Raw genomic sequence first — 12,332 nt, 5'->3', positions numbered from 1 at the left:
CAAACTATTTATCGTCCATGTTTCACTTCCATACATGGCTACACTCCATACGAATACTTTCAGAAATGACTTCCTGACACTTAAATCAATACTGGATGTTAACAAATTTCTCTTCTTCAGAAACGCTTTCCTTGCCATTGCCAGTCTACATTTTATATCCTCTCTACTTCGACCATCATCAGTTATTTTGCTCCCCAAATAGCGAAACTCCTTTACTACTTTAAGTGTCTCATTTCCTAATCTAATTCCCTCAGCATCACCCGACTTAATTAGACTACATTCCATTATCCTTGTTTTGCTTTTGTTGATGTTCATCTTATATCCTCCTTTCAAGACACTGTCCATTCCATTCAACTGCTCTTCCAAGTCCTTTGCTGTCTCTGACAGAATTACAATGTCATCGGCGAACCTCAAAGTTTTTACTTCTACTCCATGAATTTTAATACCTACTCCGAATTTTTCTTTTGTTTCCCTTACTGCTTGCTCAATATACAGATTGAACAACATCGGGGAGAGGCTACAACCCTGTCTTACTCCCTTCCCAACCACTGCTTCCCTTTCATGTCCCTCGACTCTTATAACTGCCATCTGGTTTCTGTACAAATTGTAGATAGCCTTTCGCTCCCTGTATTTTACCCCTGCCACCTTTAGAATTTGAAAGAGAGTATTCCAGTCAACATTGTCAAAAGCTTTCTCTAAGTCTACAAATGCTAGAAATGTAGGTTTGCCTTTCCTTAATCTTTCTTCTAAGATAAGTCGTAAGGTCAGTATTGCCTCACGTGTTCCAGTGTTTCTACGGAATCCAAACTGATCTTCCCCGAGGTCAGCTTCTACTAGTTTTTCCATTCGTCTGTAAAGAATTCGTGTTAGTATTTTGCAGCTGTGGCTTATTAAGCTGATAGTTCGGTAATTTTCACATCTGTCAACACCTGCTTTCTTTGGGATTGGAATTATTATATTCTTCTTGAAGTCTGTGGGTATTTCGCCTGTTTCATACATCTTGCTCACCAGATGGTAGAGTTTTGTCAGGACTGGCTCTCCCACGGCCGTCAGTAGTTCCAATGGAATATTGTCTACTCCGGGGGCCTTGTTTCGACTCAGGTCTTTCAGTGCTCTGTCAAACTCTTCACGCAGTATCATATCTCCCATTTCATCTTCATCTACATCCTCTTCCATTTCCATAATATTGTCCTCAAGTACCTCGCCCTTGTATAGACCCTCTATATACTCCTTCCACCTTTCTGCTTTCCCTTCTTTGCTAAGAACTGGGTTTCCATCTGAGCTCTTGATATTCATACAAGTCGTTCTCTTATCTCCAAAGGTCTCTTTAATTTTCCTGTAGGCGGTATCTATCTTACCCCTAGTGAGATAGGCCTCTACATCCTTACATTTGTCCTCTAGCCATCCCTGCTTAGCCATTTTGCACTTCCTGTCGATCTCATTTTTGAGACGTTTGTATTCCTTTTTGCCTGTTTCACTTACTGCATTTTTATATTTTCTCCTTTCATCAATTAAATTCAATATTTCTTCTGTTACCCAAGGATTTCTACTAGCCCTCGTCTTTTTACCTACTTGATCCACTGCTGCCTTCACTACTTCATCCCTCAAAGCTACCCATTCTTCTTCTACTGTATTTATTTCCCCCATTCCTGTCAATTGCTCCCTTATGCTCTCCCTGAATCTCTGTACAACCTCTGGTTCTTTTAGTTTATCCAGGTCCCATCTCCTTACATTCTCACCTTTTTGCAGTTTCTTCAGTTTTAATCTACAGGTCATAACCAATAGATTGTGGTCAGAGTCCACATCTGCCCCTGGAAATGTCTTACAATTTAAAACCTGGTTCCTAAATCTCTGTCTTACCATTATATAATCTATCTGATACCTTTTAGTATCTCCAGGGTTCTTCCATGTATACAACCTTCTTTCATGATTCTTAAACCAAGTGTTAGTTATGATTATGTTGTGCTCTGTGCAAAATTCTACCAGGCGGCTTCCTCTTTCATTTCTGTCCCCCAATCCATATTCACCTACTATGTTTCCTTCTCTCCCTTTTCCTACACTCGAATTCCAGTCACCCATGACTATTAAATTTTCGTCTCCCTTCACAATCTGAATAATTTCTTTTATTTCATCATACATTTCTTCAATTTCTTCGTCATCTGCAGAGCTAGTTGGCATATAAACTTGTACTACTGTAGTAGGTGTGGGCTTCGTATCTATCTTGGCCACAATAATGCGTTCACTATGCTGTTTGTAGTAGCTTACCCGCATTCCTATTTTCCTATTCATTATTAAACCTACTCCTGCATTACCCCTATTTGATTTTGTGTTTATAACCCTGTAGTCGCCTGACCAGAAGTCTTGTTCCTCCTGCCACCGAACTTCACTAATTCCCACTATATCTAACTTCAACCTATCCATTTCCCTTTTTAAATTTTCTAACCTACCTGCCCGATTAAGGGATCTGACATTCCACGCTCCGATCCGTAGAACGCCAGTTTTCTTTCTCCTGATAACGATATCCTCTTGAATAGTCCCCGCCCGGAGATCCGAATGGGGGACTATTTTACCTCCGGAATATTTTACCCAAGAGGACGCCATCATCATGTAATCATACAGTAAAGCTGCATGCCCTCGGGAAAAATTACGGCTGTAGTTTCCCCTTGCTTTCAGCCGTTCGCAGTACCAGCACAGCAAGGCCGTTTTGGTTATTGTTACAAGGCCAGATCAGTCAATCATCCAGACTGTTGCCCTTGCAACTACTGAAAAGGCTGCTGCCCCTCTTCAGGAACCACACGTTTGTCTGGCCTCTCAACAGATACCCCTCCGTTGTGGTTGCACCTACGGTACGGCTATCTGTATCGCTGAGGCACGCAAGCCTCCCCACCAACGGCAAGGTCCATGGTTCATGGGGGGGGGCAACAAATATAATGTTTGGATAATTTCGACAGGTGGGATAGGACTTCCATTTCAACGTTTCCAAGTATGTTTTGACGGCTCTTTGCGACACGGGGTCGAGCACTGCCATGCTGCAAAATCATCTTTTCATGTCTCTCGCTGTATTTTGGTCGTCTGTCTTTCACTACTCAGCTACAATTCATGAATTGCTTTCGTTAATGGTCTCCTGTGATGGTTTATGTTGGTCTCAGTTTCTTCGAAAACCTTTTCTTTTTCATCGCCATGCTGGTCTCTGTCATCTATATTACCGTTGTTGAAGCGCTGAAACCATTCTCTGCACATTCTTTTACTAATAGGTGCCCCACCATAGGTCTTATTACGCATTTTACTAACATCAACCACAGAATTCTTCATGCTAAGACGGAAAATAAAACTTCCTACAAATGACGAGAACTGGGCTCGAAAGTTGACACATTCAGTCGAGAGTCACTATATGTTGCTATCGCAGTTAGACTAATATTTGGACGGCGTTATCTTTAAAAATGCATGAGCTTATTGTATAACACTTGGTAACGGCCTCGCCGCAGTGGATACACCGGTTCCCGTGAGATCACCGAAGTTAAGCACTGTCGGGCGTGGCTCGCACTTTGATGGGTGACCATCCAGGCCGCCATGAGCTGTTGCCATTTTTCGGGGTGCACTCAGCCTTGTGATGCCAGTTGAGGAGCTACTCGACCGAATAATAGCGGCTCCGGTCAAAGAAAACCATCACAACGACCGGGAGAGCGGTGTGCTGACCACACGCCCCAACTATCCGCAACCTCATCTGAGGATGACACGGCGGTCGGATGGTCCCAATGGGCCACTTGTGGCCTGAAGACGGAGTGCACAGCATGTTGTATAACACTTACTACTCACCACGTGCACCACAACTTGCTGCTACTGCCGTTGATTGCAAATGGGTGGAAGTAAAGGTGTAGACCTAATACGCAACTAGCAGCTCGTTAACCTACAATTGCGCTTGATAACGGAATTAAAAGCTGAGTGAACTCAAAACAAGTTCACAGGAGTGTTTCACCAACAAAATGTTCCAAATTCTCAGAAAAATAGATGTAATCTGTAGGAAAGGATGGGTAACATACAATTCGATAAACGAAGAGGGGACAATAAGACAGACATGTATGTAAACTATGTCACCACTGATCAGTCGGTATCTCGAAGAAGTAATGACTCTCACTCAGTGAGAGTGAAGAGCTACACCACCTGTTCAGTGGAATGAGTAGTCCAGTGAGTGCAAAATATGAATTGAAGGTAAACCGAGGAAATACTAAGGTAATTAAAACTACAAAGATTTAAATTAACTTTAAAATTGTTGATCATGAAGCAGGTGAAGTCAGACAAAAGTACCACATGACGGACTAATCTAGGAGAACATACAAAGCAGATTATCATAGAAGGCTTTCCTTACGAAAAGAAGTCGAGTAGTATCGAACATCGGCCTCAGTTTGAGCAATTAATTTCAGAAAATTTGCATTAGGAGCACAGCGTTGTATAGAGCATAATGAAGGACTGTGGGAAAATTGGGGAAGAAGGGAATCGACTGGTTCAAAATTATGATGCTACATAAGGATATTGGAAATTAGGTACACTGGTAGAATAAGGAATGTGGACATTCTCCTCAGAATCGACGAGGAAAGGAACATACGGAGAACACTGATAATAATAGAGGACAGAATGACTTCACATGCGTAGCGGTATCACGGAGATAGTTAAGCAGGACAATAATGAGTTGTAGAGGATTGATCAGTAGCCGAAGACAGCGACTGGAATATTTCCAAAGAACAATTGGAGACAATGTTACTCTAAGATTAAAAGATTGTCTGTGGGAGAGAGTCGTGGCGGAGTGCGTCAAACCAGTCAGAAGATTGATGACACACGGACAAAAAGCCTTCGTTCAAAACGAACATAACAACTGAACATCACGGCATCTAAATCGAGAGGTTCTGTTGTGGGACGCAGGATCAGCTGAAGGTCGGCCATTGCTGGGGGTTTGGCACTTGACTCTCAACGTAAACCAATGTAACGTTTATAGCAGAAATAGGTGGAAATTCCTGTTATTGTACGACGGCGTGACTGCCGAAGAATCACTGGAAGCGGTCTCAGCCATCCAAAATCTTAGAGTATAGGTATGGAAATGACTTGAATTAAAACAACCTCATAGGACTTATCGTAGGAAGGGCTGATGTCGGTCTGACTGAGAGCTCAGGATGTGTGGTTCATTGACGACGGAGGTGGCTTACGGGACTCTTCCTCCATCATTGCTGGACTGTTGTTCGTCAGTGTGGGACCCTTGTCACATGAGATTAATTGAGAAAGTACGAGACGTCTTTCCAAGTACTGATAGATTCATTTATTAGGCACGATTGCTTCTCTAAAATTTGTTTACAGTATGGATGGAGAAGGCCTACTGATCACAATAGTGACATGTGAAGAGACACGTGTACCCTATAATAAGGCGGAGGAGAAACAATAGTTATTGGTGAGGATTCCTGCTAACTCATCAAACACACCAAAATAAGCACGCCCACCATTTTTAGAAAGATATATTACGGCTATCATATTTTTAGGACACTAAAGCAATGTTGTTTGACGATTTTGCGTTGCATAGAAGAACAGACAATTCTGAAGCTTATTGTGTAACATCGCTATCTACCTATATACAGCAGCTTGATGGAAATCCCGACGTTATTAAGTACGTCGTTGCTATACATTGTAAACAGTAACGGAACTTCAATAATCCCTCTGGCTATTCCTCTAATTATCTTTACATATGTCGATTACAAATCTGTACTGTCCTAGCTTTAAGAATATAGCGGAATCATAATATTTTCCAGTAAATCTTGAATTGAAAACGAAATAATATATGTAGGATTCGCCTACACCAACTCGCTAGGTTTGAAAATAACAGAAAGGAATCGTCATAGCACGCATTACTGGGAAGAAAGTCACGTCTGTTTCTTGACCTACAACTGCGTGCGTAAGCTATGAATGAAATTTCTGCGTTGGACGACTCACAAATCATCTTCTGATGAGGTGCTAGACCACGTCAGCTACCACTCAGATGAGCAATCTGTAACAGTCAACCCGTAAGGAGGCAGTTAAAGGGTAACAATCACGCCGCAGTGTGGTATGACAAACTGTTCCTAATTTATACGTTCACGTTTCTACCTTACCCTCCATATCTTTCGCTCTCTCTCTCTCGCTCTCTCTCTCTCTCTCTCTCTCTCTCTCTCTCTCTCTCTCTCTCTCTCTCTCTCTGTACCCTTTTTGGTAAAATGATATCCACAAAAATAATGCATTACGACAACCATAAAACAAAAAAAGAAATTACTTGAATAAAAATGATCTTCCCAGTGAAGCACACTTCGCTTTCCAGGATAGTTCAAGTATAGAAACACTCATAATTGAATTTACATGTATATTTTTAGAGTGCCAATCTTTGGTTCTGTTTACCATAACATTCTACAGAAAAACTGAATGAATAAGAGGAATTACCAGTGACTGGATTAGATTGCATGAAAAACAGGGTGCATAGGGTAGAGGCAGCATAGCCTTCAAATAACGAATTATTTTTTGTGAAACACAAATCATATCCCCAGTATGTAAACAAAAGAGTCCATCAGACAATATCTTAGGTCTATGAACGATTTTCCACAAGTTTTAGAAACAGCGAAAACTTATTTTTGCTGTAACCAAAAATCAAGCATCAGAAACCTTAGTAGAGAAAGATATTGTAATCCTAAATGATGTTGTAATTTGTCATCACACAGTAAAGTTACACAGCCTATAAAGATATCGACGAGCATGATTTTTGCTTCAAGAGGAAAATTAATTACGTAAAATTGAATGTAATAAACATTTCATAGATTGTAAAGCAAACAAAGTTTTTAGAATTAATATTCACTTTCATTTGACATGGAATGATCCACAGACATACAAGCAAGGAAAATTTCATCAGAGAGCTATGCCATTTGATTCCTGCCATCAGAGTATAACACATAATGTCGTATAATGACACATTCCTCCTATTTCACTATTTCCACACCATTTATGCCCTGGAAACATTTTTGCGGAGTCTCATACACAAACTATAGGGACAGTCTTAAGACCACAAGAAATGGCCATGATAACAACTAAAAATAATAACCAAGCTTCCTCTTCAGATCAGTTTAAAGAGCAGGGGACTGTGGCTGTATGATATGAATGCGTCCTCCAGTTTGTTGTGTTGTCCAGAAGAACACCAGGAGACCTAATTATCTCATAAACGAATGCTGTCTTGGTCATGTAACAAGACTGAGTGTAAATTTCCGGTTACAAAAAGTAGAAAAAAATGCACAGAACAATATTTTCCCACAGAAATAGAATTGTACAATAATTTTCCTAAGGAAGTTAACCAGAAAACTGAAATAAAAATAATCAGAATATAGAGTTAAATCATCTCTTAAATAAATTATAATAGAAATTCAAGGATAATTTAGAAACACAGAGTAGGGATAGTTAAAAATTACAATTATTTAATAATTAATATTATGGCATAAAATCAAGAGCCAGCACGCCAGTCAGGAATGATAGCGTGGAGAGGGCTGTGACACGACGCCAGCCAATTGCTCCCTGACCGAACACTCTCCAGAACGACAATGTGACAGCAGCAGCATGTATGCGAAGGGGACATAGCACTACAGAATAGATGTTTATAACTTTTGTAACCGGTGTAGTTTTCTGCACATAATTGCACTTTTCAGTACACACATTTTTCTACCGTGAGGCCGTGTCACACGGTAAAAATGAATTATTTATTATTGCAATTATCTCGTAAACTATTATCTCACAAAATGTCATTAAGGTTTTCTGTACATTTCCTGAACAGCTATTCCGAATTGTGGTTATAATTTTTCTCGTAAATTCGTGAACAGTGTTGAAACAGTCTATTGGGAGTTCGTTACTTACATTTCTGCAATTGTACATACTTTGGTTGTCTCAAACGCTAAGCAACAATTTTGAATCGCTTATTATTCGTGTGTAGTCTCTGGTCAGAGTAGTTGTGGCGCTGGACGATAGGTTTGTTTCGTCATCGCTGCTTGGCAGCGAGGAGCGCGGAAGTTCTATCGTTAGAGGGATAGTGAGACAGACGCCGAGCAGAGGACTCGTGACAATGTAGGCGAAAAGTTGTATGCATCTATGTTTAAGTAAAATGATTTGCTTTTTTTTTAATGTTGTGAAACAGAAGAAAAACATTCTGTTAGTGATTAAGGATGAAATGAGATATAATGAGATTAGAAAAGCGTAAGAAGGGGATGGGCCGGCCGTTGTGGTAGAGCAGTTGTAGCTGCTTCAGCCTGGAACCGCGCGACCGCTACGGTCGCAGGTTCGAATCCTGCCTCGGGCTTGGAAGTGTGTGATGTCCTTAGGTTAGTTACGTTTACGTAGCTCAAAGTTCTCGGGGACTGATGACTTCAGATGTTAAGTCCCATAGTGCTCAGAGACATTTGATGAGGATGGAAGGTAATGTTTCTTATTTATTGCATTGCAGTCGCGAGCAGTTTGGAAACACTATTGAATGAGACAGTCACATCAGCGATCTTTAAATGTTCCATTAAAGATTTTTTCACTGTAAGGTATTTTTTATGTTTATCAATTATTTGTCTTTCGTTCGTGAGAGTATCAGCTTGATATCATTGTTACCACTTGTGTTAATGAGTGTTGTAATATGAATTCATTACGATTACTAATTGAAACGGTACAGTAGTTTCCGTCCCTTAAGCAGTAGGTTTCGCAGCTCGCTCGCACCGGAAAATACTAACGGAGGCGGCTCCGCCGCCAACTTTATTGCACGACGCGACCGGCCGCAGGTGCAAGAGGACCCATGTGGACGGGTGGAAAGAAATGTGTCAGGCTCCTTAATACATATTTACATGTGTCGTGTATAATGCATTTCTTGTACGTGAATGTGAATCTGCACATGAACTTTCCTAATCCACCTCACACCGTTCCATAAAGCGTAGTATAGTAGTGTCAACCTTACTCCTGGCTAGCCGGCCGGTGTGGCCGTGCGGTTAAAGGCGCTTCAGTCTGCAACCGTGTGACCGCTCCGGCCGCAGGTTCGAATCCTGCCTCGGGCATGGATGTGTGTAATGTCCTTAGGTTAGTTAGGTTTAAATAGTTCTAAGTTCTAGGGGACTGATGACCACAGATGTTAAGTCCCATAGTGCTCAGAGCCATTTGAACCATTTGAACTCCTGGGTTGGGGATCAGAGAGACAGCACAGGCAGGTAAAAGGCAAAGACGTTCCAGTGTCACAAGATCTGGGGTGGAGAGGTTGGTCACGGCCAAGTCATTTGACCATCCCCTCGGCCGGGGCCCAGGAAGACCTTCGGGTGCCCCGATATTCTGGGACTGTTACAGAAGAAGGGTATGTGAGCAGACGTGCCTTCAGAGCGTCTGTGTCGATGTTCTCGCGTGGAGGTGAGGTATTTTTTAATAATTACAGTAATTCTTTCATTTCTAGCTTCGGATTGTGTAAGGAAATGAATTTTCTCGTTCAATTTCGGAAATTTAACACCCCCCCCCCCTGCTGCAATAGCTGTAAAGTCGAGTGATAATGTTTAAAACAAACAGGTTCAAATGGTCCATCATATTTCGGGCTTGCAGCGGGATCACGTTGACATCTTGGCACGATATTTCGGCTAACAAAGATGCAGCGATCTTCAGGTGAGTACGAGACTGAAGATTACTGTTTTTTTTTTCTTTATTGTGATTTCATTCCGCTGCCTCATATGGGCAGGGGAGGGCTGTCAGCAGCACAATCCGCCGCTCTTCAGCCGAGTGACAGGACAACTAAAACAAGAATAAAATAATACATACATAAGGAGGTAAAAAAGGGGAACATAAGACAGAGTAAGGGGAGAAAATGGAGGTAAAAATACATTGACATGTAGACGTTCATTGGGGACAGTTAAAAAAGTCACCAGAAAGTTTAAAAACACAGTTTGCGATTCTTAAAACACAGAGAAGACACTAGATGCGCATGCACAGGTTAAAAGTTGGCCACAGTATTAAAAACACTCCGAAACAACACACTTAAGACCCACTTGGAGCACACACGACGAAGAATAAAACTACCAGGTGGGACCTGCCGAGGGAAAGGTCAGAGAGGATGGAAAAGGAGGGGAGAGCATGGGGCAGCTGGGGAAGCGGCGGGATGAAGAGAGGAGGGGCAACTGTGGGTTCATGAAGAGGCGGGAGACACATGGGGCGGGAGAGGAAAAGGGAAGACAGGGCAGGAGGGAGCGCAGAGACACTGAAAGAAGGCACAAGAGATGGAGGGGGAGTAGGAGGGGAAATCCGCTCAGAAGGAGGGAGGGGGAGGAGAGGGAGCCCTGAGGAGGAGGCAGGAATAGGGGTTAGAGTTGGTAGGATGGGTAGATGTCAGGGCGAAGCTCATCATCCGGGAGTGGTAGACGGTGGAAGTTGTGTTGGGAAAGGAGATGGAGGGTGTGGAGATGGAGAGAGGGAGGGACACAACGGTAAAGGCGTGGCAACTGGTTGGGAGTGGAGAGGAAGGGAGACACCAGGGGGTGAGGGGGATCAAGGCGGCGGACAATATATAGTGTGCGGATGTGTTCAAGGAAAAGGAGAAGGTGGGGGAAGGGGATGAGGTCATAGAGGATGCGCGTGGGGGACGGAAGGCGGATGCGGAAGGTGAGGCAGAGTGCATGGCGTTCGAGGATTAGGAGGGCTTTATAGAACCGGGGAGGAGCGGAAATCCAAGCGATGCTGGCATAACAAAGGATGGGGTGGATCATGGATTTGTAGGTGTGAAGGATGGTGGAAGGATGCAGACCCCACGTCCGGCCGGACAGGAGTTTCCGGAGGCAGAGGCGGTTGTGAGCTTTGTTTTGGATGGTATGGAGATGGGGAGTCCAGGTGAGGTGGCGGTCGAGTGTGAGGCCAAGGTATTTGAGGGTAGGAGTGAGGTGGATAGGACAGCCATAAATGGTGAGGTAGAAATCATGGAGGCGGAAGGAGCGGGTGGTGCGGCCTATGATGATCGCCTGGGTCTTGGAGGGATTAACACAGAGGAACAACTGATTGCACCAAGCGGTGAATTGGTCAAGGTGGGTTTGGAGGGTACGTTGGGACCGTTGAAGGGTAGGATAAAGGGCTAGGAAGGCGGTGTCATCAGCAAACTGGAGAAGATGAACAGGAGGGGGAGATTTGGGCATATCAGCAGTGTACAGGAGATAGAGGAGAGGGGAAAGGACAGAACCTTGGGGCACGCCGGCAGAGGGGTAGAAAGTACGGGAGTTGGAATTGTGGATAGTCACATAGGAGGGACGATGGGAGAGGAAGGAAGCAACGAGACGGACGAAGTCGATGGGGAGAGTATAGGTCTGGAGTTTGAAAAGGAGCCTGGGATGCCAGACACGGTCATAGGCGTTCTGGAGATCAAGGGAAACAAAGATAGCAGAGCGACGGGAGTTAAGTTGGAGGGAAAGAAGATGGGTAAGGTTAAGGAGCTGGTCGTCAGCAGAGAAGGAAGGCCGGAAGCCACATTGGGTAAGAGGAAGGAGGCAGTGCTGGTTAAGGTGGTGGTGGATACTGCGAGAGAGGATGGCCTCAAAGACCTTACTGAACACGGAGGTGAGGCAGATGGGACGATAGGAAGAGGTAGCAGAGGGGGGTTTGTTAGGCTTAGGGAACAGCAGGACACGGGAAGTCTTCCACAGGTCGGGGTAAAATCCAGTGGAGAGGAGGATATTGTACAGGGTAGCAAGGACAGACAGGAAGGATGGAGGGGATTCCTTGAGGTGACGGTAGGTGACGCCATCATGACCAGGGGCGGTGTTGCGTTTGGAGCGGAGGACGAGTGTGATGTCTTGCATGGTGATGGGAGTGTTGATGTTGGAGGGGGGAAGATTACTGTTTTTTTTTTTTTACTTTATTGTTATTTTAATACCTGTACAAATCAGGTAGGCTGGCAGCGGCACACTACGCCGCTCTTCAGCCATAGTGTTTACAATAGTATAAGAGTGGAGAACGATAATTAACATAGTGACAGGCAAAAGAGAGAGGTCACAGAGACACAAAAACCACGGAGTTGTTCACACATGACGATAACAACACTGAAAACACGTTGGCACGGCGCACAGAACACTGATGAATCCGACGGCACAAGTGAACATAGCAGTGGGACAGCGGACACCAAAAACACTAAACGACGTCACACACACGAGACACAGAAGGCGATGATCTCCGGCGCGCGAATGTTCACTATGCATGTGCGAGTCCGGGGACCTGCCAAGAGAGGAGGAGTAGGAAGGGGAGTGGGAGGGGAGAGCAGAGGTGCCACGGGCAGGGGAGATAGGGGGGAGGGA

General features: G+C 43.8%; 1 pseudogene; it reads left to right on the top strand.

Moving 5' to 3' along the window:
* Nucleotides 1-3,466: 3,466 nt before the first annotated feature.
* Nucleotides 3,467-3,584, top strand: LOC126413461 (5S ribosomal RNA; annotated as a pseudogene).
* The last annotated feature ends 8,748 nt before the right edge of the window (nucleotides 3,585-12,332 follow it).

Source organism: Schistocerca serialis, chromosome 7, assembly GCF_023864345.2.
Source record: "Schistocerca serialis cubense isolate TAMUIC-IGC-003099 chromosome 7, iqSchSeri2.2, whole genome shotgun sequence".
NCBI classification, from domain to species: Eukaryota; Metazoa; Arthropoda; class Insecta; order Orthoptera; family Acrididae; genus Schistocerca; species Schistocerca serialis.
This window is presented reverse-complemented; position numbering and strand designations above follow the sequence as displayed.